The sequence below is a fragment of the Grammomys surdaster genome, unplaced genomic scaffold (genome assembly GCF_004785775.1).
Source record: "Grammomys surdaster isolate TR1022 unplaced genomic scaffold, NIH_TR_1.0 125947, whole genome shotgun sequence".
In the NCBI taxonomy this organism is placed as follows: Eukaryota; Metazoa; Chordata; class Mammalia; order Rodentia; family Muridae; genus Grammomys; species Grammomys surdaster.
The window spans coordinates 4,650,043-4,659,791 of record NW_021620769.1 but is presented as its reverse complement, the minus strand read 5'-3'; the positions used below and the strand labels follow the sequence as shown (position 1 = coordinate 4,659,791).

Genomic DNA, 9,749 nt, shown 5'->3' with positions numbered 1-9,749 from the left:
TCTATAGATCAGAAATCCAGTGTCGGTTTCATTGAGCCAAAAACCAAGTTATCAGAGCTATCTTACTTTTTAGAAACTTCAAGAGAGTCTATTTTCTGCATTTTCTAATTTCTAGATATTTTTGATTCCTCACCATCATTTGATCAGGACCTCCATTTTCTACTTTTTGTTTGTTTGTTTATTGTAATCTCACACTGTAGCTCAGGCTGGATTGGAACCATCCATCAAGCTTGTCCCAACCTTCTGAAGTTTGAGAACACAGGCCTGAGCTGCCACACATAGCTTAGTTTTCAACTTTGAAGAGAGCAGTGTTGTATTTCGTTAGAATTCTTTTATTATTGCCCCACCATTAAGACTTTTGCTTTTCATCAGCCAGCTGGTGCATTCAACACCTGTGGAGCAAAAGCAGTTTTCTGGCATGTGACCATCACCATATGACTTCTCAAACACGGCAGATTGTGTCTTCAAAGTCAACAAGAAAGATAGAGAAAAGATCAGTGTCATGTTATATGGTGTAAAACAACCTTGAGACAACTCTAAGAATATGGACAAGCGGTCATTTGATAATGACATTCTCTTGAGAGTAGCCTAAAGACTTATCAGCTGCAACAGCAAACTGAGCTGCTAGCATTAACTGAAAGAAAAGATGGCAGAAAGAAGTGCAAGAAGGCTGTGTTACTCTGGTTTTCCATGATGCAATTATAGTTCTGTTTAGATGTGAACATGTACTTTTGCTCAAGACAGGAGAAGAATAACCTGAAAGGAGGCAGAGACCATAAAGTCTGTCTACTTGGCATCAAGAGTTGGAACTATTGCTTTGCTTTTAGTAGACTAGCTGACCTCTTTTCAAAGTCATAGGAGTGGAGCAACCCATCAGAAGAAGCAAGAGAGTAGAAGGACATGGGACAGGAGTCTCTCCTCAAGAGCCTGGGGGCCAGAGCATTGAACAAACCAATTGTTTATCAAAAGTTTATCTTGCTGTTTTGGACATTTCTGGGACCCAGCATTTCTTATATATTCCTATTTCTCTCTTTTTTTTCTTTTTTTTTTTTTTTACGTCTGCCACTTCATTTATTGTTTTTATTTGCAGGAGGAGTTGAAACAAAAATTTAAGGGTGTTTTTTTTTTCTCCCCTAAACATGAATCATTCAAGTAAAACCAACTTAACTATTGAAATTAGCAAAGTAAAGGGAAGTATGCACAACCCAAGAGCGAAGGCTGAGGAAGGAGGGTGCAGTTGGCATCCGACAGGTGCACGGATGCAGTGGTTCACCTGCTGGGGACCGCCGCCCCGGAAGGCAAGCACAAGGACCCTTTAATGAGGATGACCCAACATCTGAAAATGTTTCAACTCAAAACATAAGGTTAAAAAAGAGAAAAAGAAAAACCCAAAAACACACAACCCCACAGACCACCCAGCCATAACCACCGTCTTTAACCATAGGCGTTTCTTTTCATTTTATAAAAAGATTAATAAAAAATATTGAAAAAATTATTTTCTCATCTTATATTTGTAAAGATAATAGAATTCAGAAGTTTCTTAGAAAACCGTCCAGAAACTGCCCTCCAGTTTCCACTCCTTTTGCTGAAGACCAGCAGGACTACAAAGTTTGGGATACTGGAGCTGCTGGTGGAGAATGGGAAGCCCAGCCCAAGAGAAATCAGACAAGAGCAGGGTGCATGGGGAGGCTGGAAGCAACTCCATGTGATACATGGCTGTGTAGAAAGGGGAACACGAGGTGGTCAGAAAGGCCGTAAACTCCTCCTTAACATACAAAACCAGTTTGTACAAAGATCCAAGCAGTTTGGTCCCAAACTGAGGTGAACACTTCAATTTTTATTCACATGCTTTGTTTTCTCGTGAGAATCAAAGTTGCCCAAATTAAAATCTTTATGCTAATATTACTACATATCCCTTAAAAAGAAAAAAAAAAGAAAAGAAAAAATATAAGGATTTTTTAATTAAAACTCAGGACAGTTAGAGACTGAAAACCAAATTCCCATTTAGTTCCAAATGAAATGAAATGAAGAAAACTTGGTTTCTAATTGGGGGTGTAGTGGGGGTGGGACGACAAAACCAAGTCCAAGCATCAGCATCCTTCTCCCTACCCTACCCCGCCCCACCCCACACACCATCAGCAGGAGCCCAGTGTATGTCGTCTGCTGGACTCATGAGCCTGATCTAGGCTCGATGGCAGCATCCTGTCCTGTCCAGTGAGACGGCACCGGGGACACACTCTGATGTCGAGGGATTCTGTGTGGCTAGTGGGTTGTGGGGTGGGGTTTTCAGGATCTTCATGAGGCTCCTTGTTTAGCTCCACCAGCCTCTCCCAGTGCCTTTCTCCCGGGGGCAAGGGCTCCATCCAGAGTGGCTCCTACTCAGCTGAGGGCTGTAGACTGTCCTTCTCTTCTCTGTTCTCTGTCCCACTCTCATCATCTTCAATCTCTCCCTCCTCCCCACTGAACTTGTCATGGGCCCACTTGGGGCTGGTACTGGATTTCCGGAACATGAACCGGCCCCGGCCCCGGGGAAAGGCTCCTCGGCCACGGCCTCGGCTCATCCATTTGTCGCTGCCCTCGCCTTCCCGGTCATCATGCAGGTAATACTTCTTGCTCTTGGGTGTATATTCTGGATCCCACTCTTCTTCTCGGCTTCTCTTTTGAAAATCATTGTTGCTGTTGTTGTTGTTGTTACCAGAATAGTTTCCTCTGCCCCAACCTCTCCCTCTTGCTCGAAAAAAGGTTCCCCGAGCTCTGCCTCCTCTTTCATTTGGACCCACGAAGTCTTTGGTCCCCAATCTGGATTTGTCAAAACCTGTGGTGCTCTCCTCCCTCTCCTCTGCTTCCTCAGGGTACTCCTCTGCTTTGTAGGAGTGAGATGACTGGGAAGAGGAGGAGGAGGACCTAGACCGGTCTCTTGCTCTTCTGTGCTTCTTCTGCTTCTTTGATCCTTTGTGGGTTTTCTCTGTCTTTTCAGTTGATCTTTCTCTTGAGTGGCTAGAGTCTCTGGAATCCACCGACTCTCTCGATTTACCTCGCTTAAGATCTCTCTCCTTATGTTTTTTACGACGTTCAATATCAAGACGAAGATCAACAGGATCATCTTTGTATTTCCCTTCAGCCTTGTAGCCAGGTTCTCGTGGACTTTTCAATTCCTCATGAGTCAAACCATGCTTTCTGAATGTACTGGGGGAAATGTCTATCCTCCTGTGTATCTCTGGGCTTTTCTTATTTTTAGCTGCTTCTTGTTCATTTCCTCTTTTTAGGTATTTAGTAAAGCGTTCATGCAATGTCATTCCAGAGGATCCAAAGTGATGCTCTTTAACGTGATGAACAATGGTCACTATGTGCTGGGCAAACAGTTCTGAGGGGCTACGCTGAGACTGAGCTGACTGTATGTGCTGGAAAATTGATCGGAATTCCTGTTCCTTTTTGTTGCTATGGACTAGATCCCGACAAAGCTTTCGTTCCTGAGCCAGTAAGCCACTGGGTCGTGCAAGGTCCTCATCGAAGGAGTCCATCCGGACATTGACCTGGGCCTCCCGAGTAATGGAAAAGGAAGACTTCCCTGAGGAAAAGTCTCCTTTGTTTCCCAGCTTGTCACGGCTCTCAGAGGTCTTCCTTGGGGGAGGTGATGAACTTTTCTCCTGGACTGCCTTGTATGCAGTTACCCGGAAATTCTTTTCTGGCACAAAGCCCCTGTGCCCACTGTCGCTCCTCTTGGACCCTCCACGCTCCTCCTTTCGGGATCTCTCTGTGAAAGGCTCCTCCTCCAGCTCCTCTGCTTTCCTCTGTTTTTCCTTTCCTGCGTGCAGACTCTCCCACTTGCCTGACTTCTCTTCCTCCTGGTTTTTGCTTGCACCGGCTATGACTTTAGACATAAATTTGGGCTCATCATCAAACTCGGGTTCTTTCCTTCCCTTACTCTTGTCCTTATCTTGCTCATCCATCTCTTCCTTGTGGAAGTCAGCCATCTTTTTCTCAAAGTCATCTCGGAGCTTATACCTTTTGGGTGACTGGCTGCCTCGGAAGGGCTTCTCAGTGTCCGACTTGGGAGCAAATGGATCAGATTTCATTTTGACATCAGCATCAGAGAAGCCCCCTTTCTCCTTCAGCTTCTCTTTATCAGCATTTGTTTGCTTCTGCTCCTTATCCTTTCCATTCTCTGTCTTCTGCTCTTCCAAATACCTTTTTGAGTATGCTGCTCCCCCCGAAGCAGCGCTCTCTTCTTTCTGAGATGAACCATATGCAGAGCCAGTGGCTGGTGGACTCTTACCCACAGGACTCTTTTTGGATGGACTCAAAGACCCAGAGCCATGGTCGAACTGACCTTGGTGTGCTCCAGACTGATATCCAGCACCACCTGAGCCCATCTGGGATGCATTAGAAAGTGGAGGACTAGGTTTTGGCACAGGGCTAGGGCGTGGTGATCTTCCTATTTCTCTCTTTTGTGATAAGAATCTCTATTCTATGCATAATTCTTACTGTGGAAACAACTTTCTCATTTCACCATGTATAGAGCTATGTAGATACTATATTTGGAGTGCTTCTTGGTGTTGCGACTTTCAGCCTAAGAACCTTGAGAAATAAATTTCCATCATTTGAAAATGGACTAGTTTACAACGTGTTGATATACAAAGCTCAGCTGGACTGAGTCCCTTCACTCTACATCCCTCTGACATAATGGCCTATTAGAAAAGGAAAACACTATGTAGATCTACTTTGTTTAATTCCTTCAGTGAAATTGAGATACCCTTCAAATTCCAGAACATAAAGTAAGGGATGAGTTTAAAAGCTATGGGATGTGAAATGGCAGATAGAATGATCATGATTACAAATCTCAGCAGAGCCTGATCAAACCCACCTTAGCAGAATGATGGGACAAGTATTGCAAGCTGTTCCTCTGACTTCTTACCTGAGGAACCTCAGTTCACTTTCGTCTTCCACTGATCTCATTATTTCCTTGATTGATATATTCAGTGGGGGTTCTATTAGCCAGATGAGCTTTGAATTTTTCCTTCCTGCCTGCCTTGGCTTCTTGGTGCTGGGATGAAACTAACTATTTAGCTAGATCTGTATCTTCCTCCCTTGTGAGTAAACCAGTCCACTGATCTCAGAACCCTCAATTTTTTAAACATGGACTTTTTTGTGTTCTATCTTTCTTTAATTTTACTCTTTCTTTTCTCTGAGAAACAAACGACATCATTTTGTTGTCTACAAGAAGCTCATCAGATCTTCAAGTGTAGGCATCCCCACAGAAGGAAGAAATGGAAAACACAACTCCAGCAAATAGGACCAGGAAACAAGTAGGTGTCACTATACCAGTATCTGAAAAAAGAAAATTTCAAGCCAAATTTAATCAGAAGTGATAAGGAGGGTGCTTTATTATTGTCAAGGAAACAAGTAAGTAGGAAGACATTAGGTTATAAACATATCTGAGCCCGTACCTAAGTCTGGCTCACCCCATTTCATAAACAGTATACTATTGGGCTTCAAGATATAGATGAATCCCAACTCAGAAACAGAAAGTGATTTCAGGACTCCATTTTCTCCAATAGGCAGGTCATCTGAACAGAAACTAATCAGCTATATTAGAGTTAAAGAACATCGTACATCAAATGAACCTAACAGATAGTTATATAATATTCTACCCAAACACCAAAGAACATACATCTACTCAAAAGATCATGGACATTTCTCTAAAGCAGAGCCAATATTGGAACAAATAGCAAAAAATACAGAAAATTAAAAATAATTCTGAAGTGGAAATTTCTGGTTTCTTTGGAGATTCAGATGTGTTATGTGATGTTTTTCTGGAAACTGTCTTATGAGAAGATGTTTTTGCTGAAGCAGACACAAGGGAGGATCTTTTGCTGAGAACAGACACCTGGTGTTTTTCTGGAAGCTGTCTGGAAAAAGTGCATGTGATATTTTGCTACAGTATACTTTGAAAGAACATGTGATGTATGGAGAGGGTATAAATATAACCTAATAGCCAGTAGACTATGCTGTATGGTATTGGTTCACCTTGTCACTCTTTGCTGGTCTTTGTTGGGCTTTGCTGATAATGGTATTTACTGATGATGCTGAGGCATTGGTTTTCCTTGCCTTCTTTGCTGATCATCATTTGTCATGACTTCATAAAGAGAAAGGCAGCAAAGAACTTTTGGTGTTTGGGTAGATTATTATGTACCTATCTGTTAGGTTCGTCTGGTGGCTTCTTGCCACTTCTGTGGACTCAAGTTGATTGACAGAGCCTTGGAGTTTCTTCTGGATCAAGCTATCATTGCTGATTTGTGAATGATATTTGCTAGTAGATGGAGATAACACTGCTCATTCATGTGAACTAAGCTGCTGCTATCCTGACAAGACAGTCTGGGCTCACTTCAAAATACTATTTCTAAACAGGTCCACATTCTCTTTTGTCCTTTCCATTACCTCTGGTGGGTAGTAGATTAGAAGGGAGGTTAAAGCATTTAAGTACACTTACTAAAGTAGATTTTGAAAAATACAAGTCTATATAACTCCATGTATCCTATCTGACCACAATGCAATAGATTTCAAAATCAACAGTAAAATAATGTAGAAATTACATAAACTCACAGAGATTAAACAACATACTGTTGAATGATGAGACATTTCAACATGTAGCTATAGGTTGTCTTATGCTGGAATTTGTTATTTTTTAAAAAAGTTTATCCTAAAGTTTGATTAGTCCAAGAGGTTCTCTATGAACTTGGGAAAAAGCATCTGAAATTTTCAGAGACATTATTCTAATTTTCTGGTTCTAGATTAGAAATGCTACAAATTCTTTTTAGAAGAATGAAATGGAAATAATGAAGAAGAAAACAAAACCAGTAAAGCAACAAATAATTGCTTTGTTTGGGAAAGCAAACAAGAAAATACTTGCCCTGTTATGTATAGAGTTGATCAAAGAAGTCTTCAAAGTCATGAAGGAGGCAGCTTTCTTTAGTGGGATTTCTGTGGATGTTCTAATGGCATACCACGGACCTTTGTCATTCTGTCTATATTGAAAGTGGGACCGAAAGAATAATTTCAACACTTAAATGAGACTTCTTAGAAAGTGAATTTATTGTGAAGTTAATCTGCATTCATTCCTAATTTGTTTAAAGAGACTTGAGAAGAAATGTTAAGCATAACAACCAACAAAGTAGATTCATTGAGAAAAATACAACCAAGCAGTTATTTGGATGGAGGTACTTTTGTTTTAAGATTATATGCACTGTGTTTCAGCATTCTCGAGGAGTACTTACTAAACAGCTTCAGAACAACTGTAAATAGCAATGAGTAAGTGATGAGAAAAAAGAAAAGATGTGTTCTTTAAAAATAAATTTCACTAGAAAGCAAGTTCAGATATTGCAGCTTTGTTAGGGCTTATGCCTAGGATTACATTTGGAATTCATGTGCATTAATTTGTCTTTGTTAATTATTAAAACATAATGAAATTTTTATTGAAAGTTTCCATTTCAAGAATGGTTCTTTCAGGCTTTTGTTTTAGTTTGTTTTTACTGTTTATTTTTGTTATTAAACAAGAGACAAACTAACCTTTCAAATTTCTTCTTTCTACTTGTTACTATATAATTATTAATGACTTTTTTTGCCCATTACTAGTAACATTTTTGTCCTCTGGACAACTGGATTTAGATATGATATTTTTATAGTTACAAATGCATGTTAAGCATTAGCTATAATTGGCAAATGAATGGAGTTACCATTTATGTATATTAGACAATTTACATTTCCAATCACTTATATAGGTACTAGCCTCTACCATACATTCTTATTATAAGGAATTTCATTTACTCTTTGTAACAGCCTTTTAAACTAATTAATTAACTCAATTAAGTTGTTAATTAATTAACAACTTTCTGTTTTGAGATAGGATCTTAGATAACCTCAGCTGGTTCCAAAATTCAAATCTTCCAATCCCCACTTCCAAGTGCCAGGATTGTGTAGATTCGCCACCATAGCCAGTTCTAAGGTATAAATCATTATCTTAGTTTCGCAGGCGAAAGAATGATTAAGACAAGCCATTTAAATGACAAATCTGGATTGTGACAGAGGGCTCATTAAATGGTCTCTCTTTTTCATACTGTATTCTTTAAGAAATGTGAAGAAATAAAATTGCCTTATTTTATTTTAACTTTAACAAGAATACCCTGATAAGCAAAACTCAATTCCTTTAAAGATTCTGGCTTTTAAGTTCCTTTGTTCAACAATAGGTGGTTATTTCTCAAGCTACTTATTTCTCTCTTCTCTTTAGTGATCTTAAGATAATTCTCTTTCTTCTGCCACCTTGGCCTCATTAGAGAGACTGACATGAACAGGGTAAAATAAGGACAGAGTCTATAGATAATTAGATTTTCATCCATGAAAGACATGTTTGGAGAGCAATATACCTAATAAAATGTCTGTTGCATAGAAAGGCTTAGCAACAGCCAAAATAACAGAAAGATGGTCACCAAGGTGTTGGAGATTACATATATTTGTGTAACAATGTAATTCCACAAAAATGATTACAGTTTTGTTTTTATTATATAGACCTTTGAGAAAACTTAAGTTATTCTATCAATTTTGTTGTTATATCAGAAGAGATAGCATTAGTAACAAAAAGAGGAACATGCTTTAAGGTCAACAGCTTCTTAGCTGTACACTGATGTTTAAGTATGTTCTCTTATATGCCAATTAGTCTGAATCAAAACAGAAGAAACTGGATGACATATTTTGAGAAGAACCCCTGACCGTGGGTCTGACAGGTGGAATATTTACCTATTGACCACAAAACAAAAGATGTCGTTGAGCAAGAAGGTTGCAACCATACATAGCATGCCCTAATTCATAAGTGTTGATCAATAATCTTAAGTATAAATAAGCCAACTTGGCCCAGTAAAAGAAGAATCTTTGGAGTCAAGCTGCCTTGAGATTTCTTTTCTTTTTCTTTTTGGTTTGGTTTTTCGAGACAGGGTTTTTCTGTGTAGCCCTGGCTGTCCTGGAACTCACTCTGTAAAGCAATTTATTATTTTTATGTGTATGTCTATTTACCACATGAATGCAGTGCCCACAGAGGCCAGAAGAGGGTGCTGTATCCTCTAGGACTGGCGTGAACAGTCATGTGAGTGCTGGGAATCAAACTCAGGACCTTTGAAAGAGCAGCTGGTGCTCTTAACCACTAAGCCATCTCTCCAGCGAGATTTCTTAACTTTATAGCTACAAACTATCTTTCTAAAGCTGGGCTAATGATAAAAGATGTAAGGATCAAATAAGCTAATTCATGTTTAGACTCAGGACAGTGCCAGGCATGCAACAGATGCTTAATAGATATTAGCCACATAAATTAAGTGCAGGAGAAACAGGCTCTAATAAAGCAATAAACAGAAGGAGAGACTTTGCCATAACTGTGGAATTTGAATAGTGCTAATACACCTTGCCCAGCCCTGTAAAGTCATTGAACAGATTAAAGATAAAAGGATTTAACAGCTGACGGCTCAGTTATTAAGTTCCTCTAGAACCTACTCACTCTGTGGACTATAATTAGCTAAAAGAGAAATACCTTTTCAAAGGGATGTACGCTGTGATACTGTATAAGCAAAATGTGTCACTTTGGAGTATTTTAAGGTAGTTACATACACACATGCACATACATGCGCGTGCACACACACACACACACACACACACACACACAGAGAGAGAGAGAGAGAGAGAGAGAGAGAGAGAGAGAGAGAGAGAGA

General features: G+C 39.7%; 1 pseudogene; it reads right to left on the bottom strand.

Moving 5' to 3' along the window:
- Positions 1–2,098: 2,098 nt before the first annotated feature.
- The window catches only part of LOC114609181, a 14,362-nt pseudogene continuing 6,711 nt past the window's right edge, over positions 2,099–9,749 (bottom strand).